Source organism: Equus asinus, unplaced genomic scaffold, assembly GCF_041296235.1.
Source record: "Equus asinus isolate D_3611 breed Donkey unplaced genomic scaffold, EquAss-T2T_v2 contig_236, whole genome shotgun sequence".
NCBI lineage: Eukaryota > Metazoa > Chordata > Mammalia > Perissodactyla > Equidae > Equus > Equus asinus.
This window is the reverse complement of record NW_027224890.1, coordinates 25,001-40,053: the sequence shown is the minus strand read 5'-3', so window position 1 is coordinate 40,053 and position 15,053 is coordinate 25,001. Positions and strand designations below refer to the sequence as shown.

Sequence of the window (15,053 nt, the reverse complement as noted above, 5' to 3'; positions counted from 1 at the left end):
CTTTAAGCAAAAGAAACACACAAGGGCGTGGAGGCCTGGGGAAAAAGCAACACGGAGAAATCCACCCTCTGAAACTGAGGGACATGGGCAAAAGAAGCTAGCTCAGGTTGCAACCTTTAAGCAGAAAAAAAACACAAGGGCGTGCAGACCTGGCAAAAAAGCCACAGTGAGAAATCTACCCTCTGAAACCGACGAAGATGGACAACAGAGGCTAGCTCAGGTGGCAATTTTTAAGGAAAAATAAAAGGAAGTGCGTGGAGACCTGGGGAAAAAGCAACACGGAGAAATCTACCCTCTAGAACTGAGAAAGAAGCGCAACAGAGGCTAGCTCAGGTGGCAATCTTTAAGCAAAAAAAATAAGATAAAAAAATACAATGGCGAGGAGACCCGGTGAAAAAGCAACCCTGAAAAAGGTACCCTCTGAAACTGAGGAAGCAGGGCAACAGTGCCTAGCTCAGGTGACAATCTTTAAGCAAAAGAAACACACAAGGGCGTGGGGAGCTGGCGAAAAGGCAACACTGAGAAATCCACCCTCTGAAACGGACGAAGATGGGCAACAGAGGCTAGCTCAGGTGGCAATCTTTAAGCAAAAGAAACACACAAGGGCGTGGAGACCTGGGGAAAAAGCAACACGGAGAAATCCACCCTCTGAAACTGAGGAAGATGGGCAAGAGAGGCTACCTCAGGTGGCAATCCTTAAGCAAAAACAAAGCACAAAGGCGTGGAGCCCTGGGGACAAAGCAAACCTGAAATATCTACCCTCTGAAACTGAGGAACATGGGCAAGAGAGGCTAGCTCAGGTGGCAATCGTTAAGCAAAAACAAAACACAAAGGCGTGGAGACCTGGGGAAAAAGCAACCCTGAAATATCTACCCTCTGAAACTGAGGAAGATGGGCAAGAGAGGCTGGCTTCAGGTGGCAATCTTTAAGCAAAAGAAACACACAAGGGCGTGGAGGCCTGGGGAAAAAGCAACACGGAGAAATCCACCCTCTGAAACTGAGGGACATGGGCAAAAGAAGCTAGCTCAGGTTGCAACCTTTAAGCAGAAAAAAAACACAAGGGCGTGCAGACCTGGCAAAAAAGCAACAGTGAGAAATCTACCCTCTGAAACCGACGAAGATGGACAACAGAGGCTAGCTCAGGTGGCAATTTTTAAGGAAAAATAAAAGGAAGTGCGTGGAGACCTGGGGAAAAAGCAACACGGAGAAATCTACCCTCTAGAACTGAGAAAGAAGCGCAACAGAGGCTAGCTCAGGTGGCAATCTTTAAGCAAAAAAAATAAGATAAAAAAATACAATGGCGAGGAGACGCGGTGAAAAAGCAACCCTGAAAAAGGTACCCTCTGAAACTGAGGAAGCAGGGCAACAGTGCCTAGCTCAGGTGACAATCTTTAAGCAAAAGAAACACACAAGGGCGTGGGGAGCTGGCGAAAAGGCAACACTGAGAAATCCACCCTCTGAAACGGACGAAGATGGGCAACAGAGGCTAGCTCAGGTGGCAATCTTTAAGCAAAAGAAACACACAAGGGCGTGGAGACCTGGGGAAAAAGCAACACGGAGAAATCCACCCTCTGAAACTGAGGAAGATGGGCAAGAGAGGCTACCTCAGGTGGCAATCCTTAAGCAAAAACAAAGCACAAAGGCGTGGAGCCCTGGGGACAAAGCAACCCTGAAATATCTACCCTCTGAAACTGAGGAACATGGGCAAGAGAGGCTAGCTCAGGTGGCAATCGTTAAGCAAAAACAAAACACAAAGGCGTGGAGACCTGGGGAAAAAGCAACCCTGAAATATCTACCCTCTGAAACTGAGGAAGATGGGCAAGAGAGGCTGGCTTCAGGTGGCAATCTTTAAGCAAAAGAAACACACAAGGGCGTGGAGGCCTGGGGAAAAAGCAACACGGAGAAATCCACCCTCTGAAACTGAGGGACATGGGCAAAAGAAGCTAGCTCAGGTTGCAACCTTTAAGCAGAAAAAAAACACAAGGGCGTGCAGACCTGGCAAAAAAGCCACAGTGAGAAATCTACCCTCTGAAACCGACGAAGATGGACAACAGAGGCTAGCTCAGGTGGCAATTTTTAAGGAAAAATAAAAGGAAGTGCGTGGAGACCTGGGGAAAAAGCAACACGGAGAAATCTACCCTCTAGAACTGAGAAAGAAGCGCAACAGAGGCTAGCTCAGGTGGCAATCTTTAAGCAAAAAAAATAAGATAAAAAAATACAATGGCGAGGAGACCCGGTGAAAAAGCAACCCTGAAAAAGGTACCCTCTGAAACTGAGGAAGCAGGGCAACAGTGCCTAGCTCAGGTGACAATCTTTAAGCAAAAGAAACACACAAGGGCGTGGGGAGCTGGGGAAAAGGCAACACTGAGAAATCCACCCTCTGAAACGGACGAAGATGGGCAACAGAGGCTACCTCAGGTGGCAATCGTTAAGCAAAAACAAAACCCAAAGGCATGGAGACCTGGGGACAAAGCAACCCTGAAATATCTACCCTCTGAAACTGAGGAACATGGGCAAGAGAGGCTAGCTCAGGTGGCACTCGTTAAGCAAAAACAAAACACAAAGGCGTGGAGACCTGGGGAAAAAGCAACCCTGAAATATCTACCCTCTGAAACTGAGGAAGATGGGCAAGAGAGGCTGGCTTCAGGTGGCAATCTTTAAGCAAAAGAAACACACAAGGGCGTGGAGGCCTGGGGAAAAAGCAACACGGAGAAATCCACCCTCTGAAACTGAGGGACATGGGCAAAAGAAGCTAGCTCAGGTTGCAACCTTTAAGCAGAAAAAAAACACAAGGGCGTGCAGACCTGGCAAAAAAGCCACAGTGAGAAATCTACCCTCTGAAACCGACGAAGATGGACAACAGAGGCTAGCTCAGGTGGCAATTTTTAAGGAAAAATAAAAGGAAGTGCGTGGAGACCTGGGGAAAAAGCAACACGGAGAAATCTACCCTCTAGAACTGAGAAAGAAGCGCAACAGAGGCTAGCTCAGGTGGCAATCTTTAAGCAAAAAAAATAAGATAAAAAAATACAATGGCGAGGAGACCCGGTGAAAAAGCAACCCTGAAAAAGGTACCCTCTGAAACTGAGGAAGCAGGGCAACAGTGCCTAGCTCAGGTGACAATCTTTAAGCAAAAGAAACACACAAGGGCGTGGGGAGCTGGCGAAAAGGCAACACTGAGAAATCCACCCTCTGAAACGGACGAAGATGGGCAACAGAGGCTAGCTCAGGTGGCAATCTTTAAGCAAAAGAAACACACAAGGGCGTGGAGACCTGGGGAAAAAGCAACACGGAGAAATCCACCCTCTGAAACTGAGGAAGATGGGCAAGAGAGGCTACCTCAGGTGGCAATCCTTAAGCAAAAACAAAGCACAAAGGCGTGGAGCCCTGGGGACAAAGCAACCCTGAAATATCTACCCTCTGAAACTGAGGAACATGGGCAAGAGAGGCTAGCTCAGGTGGCACTCGTTAAGCAAAAACAAAACACAAAGGCGTGGAGACCTGGGGAAAAAGCAACCCTGAAATATCTACCCTCTGAAACTGAGGAAGATGGGCAAGAGAGGCTGGCTTCAGGTGGCAAACGTTAAGCAAAAGAAACACACAAGGGCGTGGAGACCTGGGGAAACAGCAACACGGAGATATCGACCCTCTGAAACTCAGGAAGATGGGCAAGAGAGGCTAGCTCAGGTGGCAATCGTTAAGCAAAAACAAAACCCAAAGGCGTGGAGACCTGGGGAAAAAGCAACCCTGAAATATCTACCCTCTGAAACTGAGGAAGATGGGCAAGAGAGGCTGGCTTCAGGTGGCAATCTTTAAGCAAAAGAAACACACAAGGGCGTGGGGAGCTGGGGAAAAGGCAACACTGAGAAATCCACCCTCTGAAACGGACGAAGATGGGCAACAGAGGCTAGCTCAGGTGGCAATCGTTAAGCAAAAGAAACACACAAGGGCGTGGAGGCCTGGGGAAAAAGCAACACGGAGAAATCCACCCTCTGAAACTGAGGGACATGGGCAAAAGAAGCTAGCTCAGGTTGCAACCTTTAAGCAGAAAAAAAACACAAGGGCGTGCAGACCTGGCAAAAAAGCCACAGTGAGAAATCTACCCTCTGAAACCGACGAAGATGGACAACAGAGGCTAGCTCAGGTGGCAATTTTTAAGGAAAAATAAAAGGAAGTGCGTGGAGACCTGGGGAAAAAGCAACACGGAGAAATCTACCCTCTAGAACTGAGAAAGAAGCGCAACAGAGGCTAGCTCAGGTGGCAATCTTTAAGCAAAAAAAATAAGATAAAAAAATACAATGGCGAGGAGACCCGGTGAAAAAGCAACCCTGAAAAAGGTACCCTCTGAAACTGAGGAAGCAGGGCAACAGTGCCTAGCTCAGGTGACAATCTTTAAGCAAAAGAAACACACAAGGGCGTGGGGAGCTGGCGAAAAGGCAACACTGAGAAATCCACCCTCTGAAACGGACGAAGATGGGCAACAGAGGCTACCTCAGGTGGCAATCGTTAAGCCAAAGAAACACACAAGGGTGTGGAGACCTGGGGAAAAAGCAACACGGAGAAATCCACCCTCTGAAACTGAGGAACATGGGCAAAAGAAGCTAGCTCAGGTTGCAGCCTTCAAGCAGAAAAAAAAAAGACGCAAGGGCGTGGAGAGCTGGCGAAAAAGCAACACTGAGAAATCTACCCTCTGAAACCGAAGAAGATGGGCAACAGAGGCTAGCTCAGGTGGCAATCTTTAAGCAAAAAAAAAAAAATAAAAAAATACAATGGCGAGGAGACCCGGTCAAAAAGCAACCCTGAAAAAGGTACCCTCTGAAACTGAGGAAGCAGCGCAACAGTGCCTAGCTCAGGTGACAATCTTTAAGCAAAAAAAAAAAACAAAAAACAAAAAACAAAAAACAAAACCCACAATGGAGTGGAGACCCGGGGGAAATCAACACTGAAAAATACAAAAAGAATGGAAGACCAATAGACAGAGCAGGCACTTTCACCTGGGGTGGAGGAGGTATGCATGGATGACCGATAAGCGCATGAAAAGATGTGAGCTGTTCCCTGGAAAAGCAAGTGAGAAAATTAGAGGGAGACATTGTGGGGACACATGGGTGAGACTGCCTTCTTCCAAATACCGGAACAGGATCAAACTGCTAGTCAGGTCGCGGAGAAGCCAAGTCAGTCACTCACGCCTCACTGGTGGTGAAGGGAAACGGTATGGCCTCTGTGAAAAAGGGCGTGGCGGGTTCCAAAACTGACACGCCGCGGAAACAACCACCGAAAGTGGCAACCTACATAAGCCTTTGGTGTATCTTGCCTCCTAAGAGCGTCTGTATGTAGCTGGAGCCTTGGGTCGTTAAGGCTTCCACAGTGATCTGTGGTGGGTGGGTGGGGGGGGGGGGGGGGCCTTGGGCCTTGGGGGTCTCCGCTGGACCTCCAGGAAGTCAGCTTTTGTGGAGTCCCGTGAGTCCTTCCAGGGAGGGAGGCATCCAACCCGAGGGTGGTCTGGAGGGCACCACTCCCACCACTCCCGGGGGCTGGGGCGGGGGGCGGGGTGGGGGCTGCGGCCACGTTCCTGTTCATTCACACAGAATCCGGGGCATGAATGTTCTTAGCAGCTCTGTTCCACACAGCCCCACACTGGAAACCACACAGACGTCCTGCGAGTCCCATCCCTTGCTCATGTCGCCGGGGCTCCGGAGGAGGGCCACTCTGTAAAAGCGGCCGCCAGATGGCGCCCAACGACCGGCGCGGAGGGGTCAGCGGGAGGGAACCGGGTCACCAGCCAGCGAGAGTGCACAGCCTGAGCCCACCGCCGGGTCAGGTCTCTCTCTGTCTCTGTCTCTGTCTCTGTCTCTGTCTCTCTCTGTCTCTGTCTCTGTCTCTGTCTCTCTCTGTCTCTCTCTCTCTCTCTCTTTCTCTCTGGGCCCGCTTGGGGCGGGCGGGAGGTCACCACGTGAGGCCCCAGGGTGTCCACCTCGGAGCTCCCAGGCAGCACAGGGCAACCCTGGGCGCAGAAGGAGGTGTTGGAAAATCGGCGGGGAGGGGGGTGGGGTGGGTGGGCTTGCCAGGAAGGGGACAGACTCCCCACGTGACTTCTGGGCCGGGCCGGGCGCGGGGCTGCCGGCTGGCTGACGCGGACAGAGGTGGAAAAGTCCCCGGAGATGCCACGGGGCAGGCCGGGGCTGCCGGCCCCCGCTTCCCGGAGCGGCCCGAGCACTTCCCGGGCTCCCGGGAGGACTTAGAAAATCACGGCGGGGTGGGGGGTGGGGGTCGCTGTCAAACCGAAACCATGCACGTCATCAGAGAAGGACCGTGACGACGGAGGAATTGTCCGCAGTCTGTCAGGAATTGTGTGCAGCCTGTCACTTCCGGCCCAGAGGGTCTCTCTAAGGCAGACGGACAGACAGAGCCCACAAGTCGTAGAGGAAAGGACCGAGCCGCTTGGCCGCGGAAAAGTTTACAACACAAAACAGGTCTCCCTCCGCACGGGGCCACAGCAAAGCCCAAAGACGACACACGGGGGGGAGCATGGGTGCAGATGCACGTGTGGTGATAAGAATATGGATTTCAGCAGGGCTTCCCGTCCTCATCAACAAGCAGAAGCACCCAAATGGTGGGGGTTGGGGGGCAGAGACCTCACAGCCATTCCCTCCACAAATCGAGTTCCCCGGGACATCCTCACAGCGCCGTGCTGTGAGTGTGTGTGGGTGTTTAAAATGGAGTAAATGTGGACGTGGAACTGCTCCGTGAAACCAAAATAACAACAGTCGTAGATCTTCTTTGGTCATTTAGAAAATTCTTTTTTTTTTTTTTTCCCCAGCGGTGCACGTATTTCCCTTCCAAAAAAGAAGAACGGGAAAGGAGATGTTAAAGGCAAGCAGAGAGAGGAAAACTGTTGCAAAACAAAAGCTGAGCTCCCGTCCGAGGGAGGCCTCCTCCATTGGAGGCCTAGGAAATCATTCTGACAAAATGGAGGATCTCTGTCTTTGGTGTCGATTCCCTCAGAGGTCAAGAGAAACCTTTTCCAATGTCTTTATCAGGAGGAGACTAGAAGTTAGAGAAAAGTATCCTTTCGGGAGTGAGAAAAACAAATTCTGATTTTGCATCAGCTTCCCTCCGATCTTGAAACTCATTGACTTGATTCCATTCTGTCGACGGAAATAATCCGGAACCAATCTATCCGTGAAAATCGGGGTGCGTTTATTCTGAGCTAAAATGTGAGGACTGTGGCCCGGGGCCTTTCTTCCCGAAGGAAGAGAGGGTGCCCGGGAAGTGGGGTGTACAGAGTGCTTCTAGACCCCCAGAGAGGACGTTTCACATAGGATCGAAAGGTCCCTTGGATGATAGTCGCGAGACTGCTCTGTCGGCACAGCGATCGACAGACACTGCTGGGTGGCAGGTCTGTTGTCTGGGCCTGGGTGGTCACAGGGGAGCCGGATGGTCAAAGGTGAGCGCAACCATCCGCTCCTAGCCTAAGGAAAGATGCCTCTCCTTAAGGAAAGGCCCGAGCACGGGGAAGCTGCTCCTTTCCCTTAAGGGCATTGGTTCTTGCCGTAGGAAATGTGTAAAGCGGATCTAGGATGCGATGCGTGCTCGACGGCCACGTCAGGCCCTTTTCGAAAAACACTGTCAGGCCGAATTAGGCCGACACCCAATGGCTTCCTCATAGACTCCCATAGATCCTATCGCTCGCCATTTCTATCTGTCCACTCGTTCCAATTTTAGGCCACTTGACCACGAACAGGCCTTTTTCTCAGATTATTTTCCCCATGAAACTTTGATCACCTTTTCACAGACAAAACGATCTTTACTTTTTAGGCCCTCTTGCCTGAAGGCAGCCATCTCACTTTCCTTGAACACAAAGATGTTTCCCATATTCACTTTTAGTGGCTTTTTGTTTTGTTTTGTTTTGTTTTGTTTTGAGGACGATGAGCCCTGAGCTAACTGCTGCCAATCCTCCTCTTTTTGCCGAGGAAGGCTGGCCCTGAGCTAACCTCCGTGCCCATCTTCCTCTATTTCATATGTGGGACGCCTACCACCACGTGGCTCGCCCAGCGGTGCCACGTCCACCCCCGGGATCCGAACTGGCAAACCCCGGGCCGGCGAAGCGGAACAGGCACACTTAACCAGCGCGCCACCGGGCCGGCCTAGTGGCTTTCATCGCATTTGTTAAGTAGATTTTTTAACCCTCACGAACCTTAATTTTGGTGAAAACTAAGAAGCCAGCAATTAGGAACTGTCCTTCCCATGAGCATTCCGTCGCTTGGCCAATTTCTAAACACTTGGCCACTTTTAGAAACATGGGATTTCATAGGTTTATCTTTTCCTTCGCTTTATTTGATTTCATCTCACTTTAGTTTTTGGGTGAGGAAGATCGGCCCTCACAGAGCTAACGCCTGTTGCCAATCTTCCGTTTCTGTTTTTTTTTCCCCCCTCCCGATTTTTCTCCCCCAATCCCCCCCATGACATAGTTGTCTATCTTAGTTGAGGGCCCTTCCAGTTGTGGCATGTGGGACGCCGCCTCCACACGGCCCGACGAGCGGTGCCGTGTCCGTGCCGTGCCCGGGATCTGAACCGGCAAAACCCTGGGCCGCCGAAGGGGAGCTTGTGAACTTAACCACTCGGCCACGGGGCCGCCCCCGTCCGTGGACTTTTTTATCACCTGATTTCACCTCGCAAAACTTCAAAGCTTCAAGTTATCAGAGAGGTTTGGGAAGTTGTTTTTATTTATTTAATTAATTTATTTTTCGAGGAAGACGAGCCCCGAGCTGACACCTGCTGCCAATTCTCCTCTTTTTGCCCCGGGAGAGTGGTCCCGAGCTAACATCCGTGCCCATCCCCCTCCCCTTGATAGGCGGGACGCTGACCACAGCGTGGCTCGCCAAGCGGCGCCACGTCCGCACCCCGGATCCGAACCTGCGAACCCCTGGCTGACAAAACGGAACGTGCGAACTTAACCGCTGTGCCGCCGGGCTGGCCCTTCGGGAAGTTATTTTCAGGACACGGGCCATAAACTAGAATCACCGCTACAGGTTTATCGGAGCGACATCAGCGTTCGTGGTGGATTGAGTCGTCCCCTCTGTCTCTCCCCTCCAGGGCACAACCAAAGGGACGTCTATCGACCCACCCACCAAGGATTCCCCCCCCTCCCCCCGCACGGCACAGCAGGATGCCTGAGAGATCCACGCAGCCCTACAGCGGCAAGTCACATTCGCACAGTCAAAATTCAATGGCAGAGACAAAACGTTAAGGTCAGTGAGAGGGAAGAGAATAACCGGCCCAGGAGCAACGGTGTGAAGAACACGGAGAAGACGGGTCCTAGACGCCGGGGTCCCCGGAGCAGCGATTTCATCAGAGGCCCGCAAACGTCCACGATCTCCACACCACGTTTATGGCCGACTGCGTGCGTGGGTCCTTTGGAATCGACCAGGCTACCGTCCGGGCCACTTTGGGACATCGTGTCCAGCTGCCCCGAGCGGTGGAGCTGTCGTTCAAGTGTAAGATGGGGCCCGTCCGGGGAGAGAATGGGGACGGGGAAAGGGAGGCCGCGGGAAGTCACAGAGTCTGAGGTGTTCGGGGGAGACTGACTCTTCTGAAGTGGAGGTGGTAGAAGGAGAGCAGCAGGATTTTTGGATTTTTGTTCCCTCTGTTAGGTATCTGGGTCCGGAGGAGAGTGGGGCGGGGGGGGGGGGGCGGGTGGTGGTGGTGGTGGTGGGTGTGAGGCTGAGGCGGGGCTGGTGTTTCCTTTCCGAGTCAGGTGGAAGAGCTCCTCCAGTGGAGGTTTTTAGACAAGGGGTCTGGTCTGGCAGGATGGGAGGTTGCGGGTTGAGCCACAGGGGAATCTGTCGTAGCTCAGACTCGGGCCTTTGAAGAAATAGACAGAGAGAGGAGTTTTGCTCTGTCTGTCACCGCAGCCGGCACCTCAGGAGCAACAACAGGAGGCTTCCCGAATGAGTGAAGGGGCAGGAGCCAGCGTGCCCCGTGCCTCTCTCAGCCCTGCGCCGGCAGGGAAGGAAGCAGGCAGGCAGGCCTCAGGGCTACTCCCGTCCTACTGCCCGGTGGTCCCTGTCCCGGCCCCGCCCCCACTCTCCCCCTGACCCTCACCGCTCCCCAGCCCTCTTCTCAGCCAGAGAGGCGATGGGGGGGGGGCGGTGCGGTCCCAGAACAAGTTTCCTCTCATCCGCCATCATCTTGCCACCCTGACGACTTGGCCTGAGATCCGGCCTAGGCTGTACCCTGAGATCCGGCCTAGGCTGTACCCGTGTGTGGTTTTCCTGTGGACAAGGGGGCCGGTTCACCATTTCGGAAGAAACCCCTAGCCTTCCACTGCCGAGTCGCCAGCCTGGGAGGGGGGAGGGGGGAGGGGGGAGGGGAGGTCAGGCCCATTCATTCCGATGGGCCTGGCGTCAGGGCTTCATTCAAGTGCAGGAAGCTCTCTCCCATGGCCTCGGGCTTTTTTCCATTGAACGGCTTTCTTCAATTCCCCCACCCTTAGGCCGCAGTCCACCAAGGGCCGGGAGGCAGGGAGGGAAGATGTTGGGGCAGGGTGGCTGTCTGAGAAACTCGCCTCATCTGGGGCAGAAAGAGTGCCCCCCTCCTTTCTCTAACCCTACTAGACTGCTTGAGGATCACGGACGGTTTGGCTCATCGATGAGCCCTGCGTTATGGGCCCGGCAAGCAAACTCCTAACGGGCAACCCGCCGCTCTAGGCGTGTGTGGGTTTTTTGATCTTTCACCTTCAAGTTCGCACGACATCGGTCCGTGTCCCCCGCCCCGGCTTCCCATGGGAAATCCTCCGTCTCTTTCCACAGACTCACTGGCGACTTCACACAGTGCCTGCCTCCTCCTCCTTAGGAAGGAAGGAAGGAAGGAAGGAAGGAAGGAAGGAAGGAAGGAAGGAAGGAAGGGAGGGAGGGAGGGGCTGACCCCGTGGCCGAGCGGTTGAGTTTGCACGCTCCGCTTCAGCGGCCCGGGGCTTGGAAGGTTCGGATCCTGGGCTCGGACACGGCACCGCTCATCAAACCACGCTGAGGTGGCGTCCCACACGGCAGAACCAGAGGGACCCTCAAAGAGAATATAGAACTAGGTACTGGGGTGCTCTGGGGAGAAGAAGAAGAAGGAGGAGGAATAAAAAGAAAAGAAAAGATTGGCAATGAGCTCGGGTGCCAGTCTTTAAAAAAAAAAAAAAAAAAGAGGAAGAAAGATGGACAAACAGGAACGAATCCCACTGACGGCACCTCCAAATGGTGGGGGGCAGGGGGGTGGGGGGGGTGGGGAGTGGCATCATCGGGCCAAGGGTGACTCTAAGCGTGATCCCGCGGTTGTGTTATTTGACATTTTATCGAATCGATTTATTATTTTATTTTTGAGGAAGATGAGCCCTGAGCGAACATCTGCCACCAATCCTCCTCTGTCGGCCGAGGAAGACTGGCCCTGAGCTGACATCCGTGCCCATCCCCCTCTACTTTCCAGGTGGGACGCCTGCCACAGCGTGGCTCGCCAAGCGGTGCCGGGTCCTGCGCCCGGGATCCGGACCGGCGAACCCGGGGCCGGCGGAGCAGAACGTGCGAACTTCACCGCCGCGCCACCGGGCCGGCCCCCGGAGTTGTTTTGAAAATCCAGTAAGGGGCTGGCCCCGTGGCCGAGTGGTTAAGTTCGCGCGCTCCGCTGCAGGCAGCCCAGTGTTTCATCGGTTCGTTCGGATCCCGGGCGCGGACACGGCACTGCTCATCAAACCACGCTGAGGCGGCGTCCCACATACCACCGCTAGAAGGACCCACCGCGAAGAACACACAACTACGTACCGGGGGGCTTTGGGGAGAAAAAGGAAAGACAAAAAATAAAATCTTCCAAACTCCAATAAAACTTTGAGTGAAGACGACGAGGAGGATGCGAAACGTATCTCACGCCTCCGAGCCGAGCCGTCCGTTTAGGTTTAGGAAGGGGGACGAGGACCCTTTGTAAGCGACATCCCTTTTTAAGCACCATTCTAAACCACAGAACAGAACTCCCTCTCCTCGACCCGGAGCGAGGAGGTTCCTGGGTGTGTCAGAGAGGGTCACGTCCTCTGCAGCACGAACGAACCGCCAGGGTTCGGCCACGGGAAAGAATTTCTTCCTCTCCAGGGGGACTAAAAGTCACCGACGGCAGCGGGCGTAGGTGCTATCCTTCCCGTCCAGGAAAGGCAGGGAGAACTTCAGCCGTGAAGAGAAGGAGGTCTTCCTCACTCCCCGTTTTGGGAGGGCCCCTTTGGCAGGGGAGTTTTGTCTCCTGATTTCAAGTCAGGAAGAAAAGGGAGAGAGAGAGAGAGAGAGAGTGTGTGTCCTTCTCGTGCCAGGTCGGTCTGAGGGGGACCTCCTCTGGTTTCCTCCCTTCCCAGGGAACGCCGTTCGCTCCTTCTTCTAGAAAAAGCTCCCAAAGCACCACCGCCCAGGATGGTCGACCTACGCCCATCGTCCCTCCTTTCCCAATCATTTCTACCGCGACAGAGGGACAGAGGCCCCTGCCCCATCCCCATCCCCACCCCCACCCCCATCGCCTGCCTCCTTGATGGCCAAAGGAGCTGCCTCTGAGAATGGAACGGGGCTTGGAAACCTTCTAGAGGGGTGACTCTCACCTGCCTGCCTGCTGGGAAAAGCACCACGCTGTCCATCGGACTGCTCTTTTGGGCAAACGTAGGCGTGCCACATAGCGATCGACAGCTATGGCGGGGGGGGGGGGGGGGGGGGGCGGGGTGGCGTGGTGGTGCCCAGGATCCACGACACGTGACGGCTGCGGAGCACGACAGCCCTAAGACCTTGAGGGAGACGGGGTGGCGCGTGAATCCTTTCGGAACGAGAACGACAGGAAACGCTGACGGGGACGTGTTCTCCTCTCGAGAACACACCAACGCCTCGCACGGTGTCTGACCCGGGGTGCCTCTGACTTTTGTCATCAGAGACGATCCTCTCGACCGCCCCTCACGCTTTGGGGAAAAGGGGAGAGGGACTCGGTAGCACGGGAAAAGCCATCCATCCGCCCTTCCTTTCCGTCTTCACGGCTCCTTCTCGTGGAAAACGAGGAAGCCGTCCAGAGGAACGGAACACTGACCCGGGCCAAAGCGTGGCCCAGCCTGAGCCTCCAAAACCTTCTGCTAAGTGAGAGGTGCCAGACATCCAAGGCGACCTACGTTGCGATTCCACACAGAGGAGAGAGCTAGAACGGTCCAACCCTAGAGGGCGACAGCAGATGGCGGCGGCGGCGGCGGCGGCGGCAGCGGTGGTGGTGATCGTGGTGGGGCAGATCCGGGAGTGGGGCCGTTTTTTCTTTCGGGGGGAGGGGATGGAAACGGAAACCTTCTGGAAATAGATAGCCATGACGGATGCGCCACCTTGGGGAGAGAGACTCCCGAAGGCCACTGGCTTGTGCCCCGTGGAAAGGATGGATTCGGTGGGATGGGAATTCTACCTCCGTGTAGAGCGTGTGGTAAACCACGAGGTAGGTGGGTGGGTGGCCTCCCTGCCTCGCCTCCACCTAGACGTCCACACACAGAGACCGACGAGGGAGGGAGGGAGGGAGGGAGGGAGGGAGGGAGGGAGGGAGAGAGACAAGACTGACAGAGGCCGAGGCCGAGGCCGAGGCAGTGAGCGAGTAAGTGATCGACCCTGGCCATAGGGATTCCTCAGAGGGCGTCTCTTGGCTCCCCAAACGAAGAATGTGTGTGGAGATCGAGAAAGATCACCGACCTAGGAGAACCAGCAAGACTTCCTCACCCGCCAGAGAGCCGCTGGGCCCCTGCCGTCCCTGCCACCGCCACCCCTACCCCTCGCCTTTGGCAGCGACGCCAACGAAAGGCAGGCAGACGAGTGGGAGAGTCGTGTGGTGGTGTCCCCCAAGGAAGGTGGGTCCATGCCGACGAGCGGTCGTCGGCGTGTGGAAAAGCCAGAGGCGGGCTGACTAGAAGGAGGGCGTCCTGGAGGAAGGGGCCAGGGTGTGAGGGAGAGAGGCCTGTTCCTCTTCCCCTGTCGGTCCCAAGTCAGGGGCCCAAAGGAGGAAAGCTGTCCGTTCCTTTCCGACTCGGACGGTTCGGGCGGAACCGACCGATCCCCGCGGCGGCGCAGTCGGGGCTTTCTGGACCAGAACCCCTCTCTCTGTCGCCTTTCGACCACACGCACGCTTTAGAGGCCAAGGGAAAATGGATCGGGTCTCTCTGTCTCTCTCCCTAGAAAACAAGGGGCCGGGGGCCGAGCCCGTGGACGAACGGTCAAGTAGCGCCCCCCACCCCGGCCCCCGGCTTCGACGGCCCAGGTTTTCACCGGTTCGGATCCTGGGCGCAGCCCCAGACCCAGCATCGCCCTTCAAGCCACGCCGAGGCGGCGTCCCACATAGCAGAAACGCGAAAGACCTACCACTGGAACCTACAACTATGGACGGGACGGGACGGGACGGGGCGGGGCGGGGCGGGGCGGGGCGGGGGTGGGGGGGGCGGCTTTGGGGAGCAGGAAGAAAGAAAAAATAAAAGAAACACAAGGACGGTCATCGCGATAGTTCTTTCCACTTCCATCCATATGTTAACAGGACCCAAGTTTCCCGACCTCCATTTGGATGTATGTTAACTAAATGGAGAAGCTATTCAAAGGACTCCTCTAAAGAAGTCCACGTTCTTCTTTCTAAATGATAATGAAAATCATTGTCACCACCGCTCTTCCGACCCTCCATGTCCAGACGGCCTCCCGCCCCTCCCCATCCCCAACTCCCGCCCCGCCCCGCGCCGACCCCCGACCCCGGCATTCTCCACGCCCACCTTTCCCTCTCCACTCCTACCCCCCCCCGTCCCCCGCCGCCCGGGACACCGCACCCCGCGCCCCCCCCCCCCCCCCAATCCAGGCCGGGCCACCTGGTCGACCTCCTCGAACACTATATAAGAGGATGCCGGGCAGCAGGTGGCGCCCGACAAGCGGCCTCCTCACCGGCCGGACGGATCAGCCTCGCGGGGGCGGGCGATGGGGAGGCGTTCGTCCAGGTCAGGTCAGGTCGGGGGAGGGAGGATGGCGCGCCGGCCGGCCTGGTGCGTGGCCTGG

General features: G+C 55.1%; 1 long non-coding RNA gene across 1 annotated transcript; it reads left to right on the top strand.

Moving 5' to 3' along the window:
* The first annotated feature begins 6,814 nt into the window (after positions 1 to 6,814).
* LOC139043442 (uncharacterized) lies at positions 6,815 to 11,852 on the top strand. Its single transcript, XR_011500533.1, has 3 exons — positions 6,815 to 7,188; positions 9,091 to 9,491; positions 11,365 to 11,852. It is a non-coding gene; the product is annotated as an uncharacterized lncRNA (long non-coding RNA).
* The last annotated feature ends 3,201 nt before the right edge of the window (positions 11,853 to 15,053 follow it).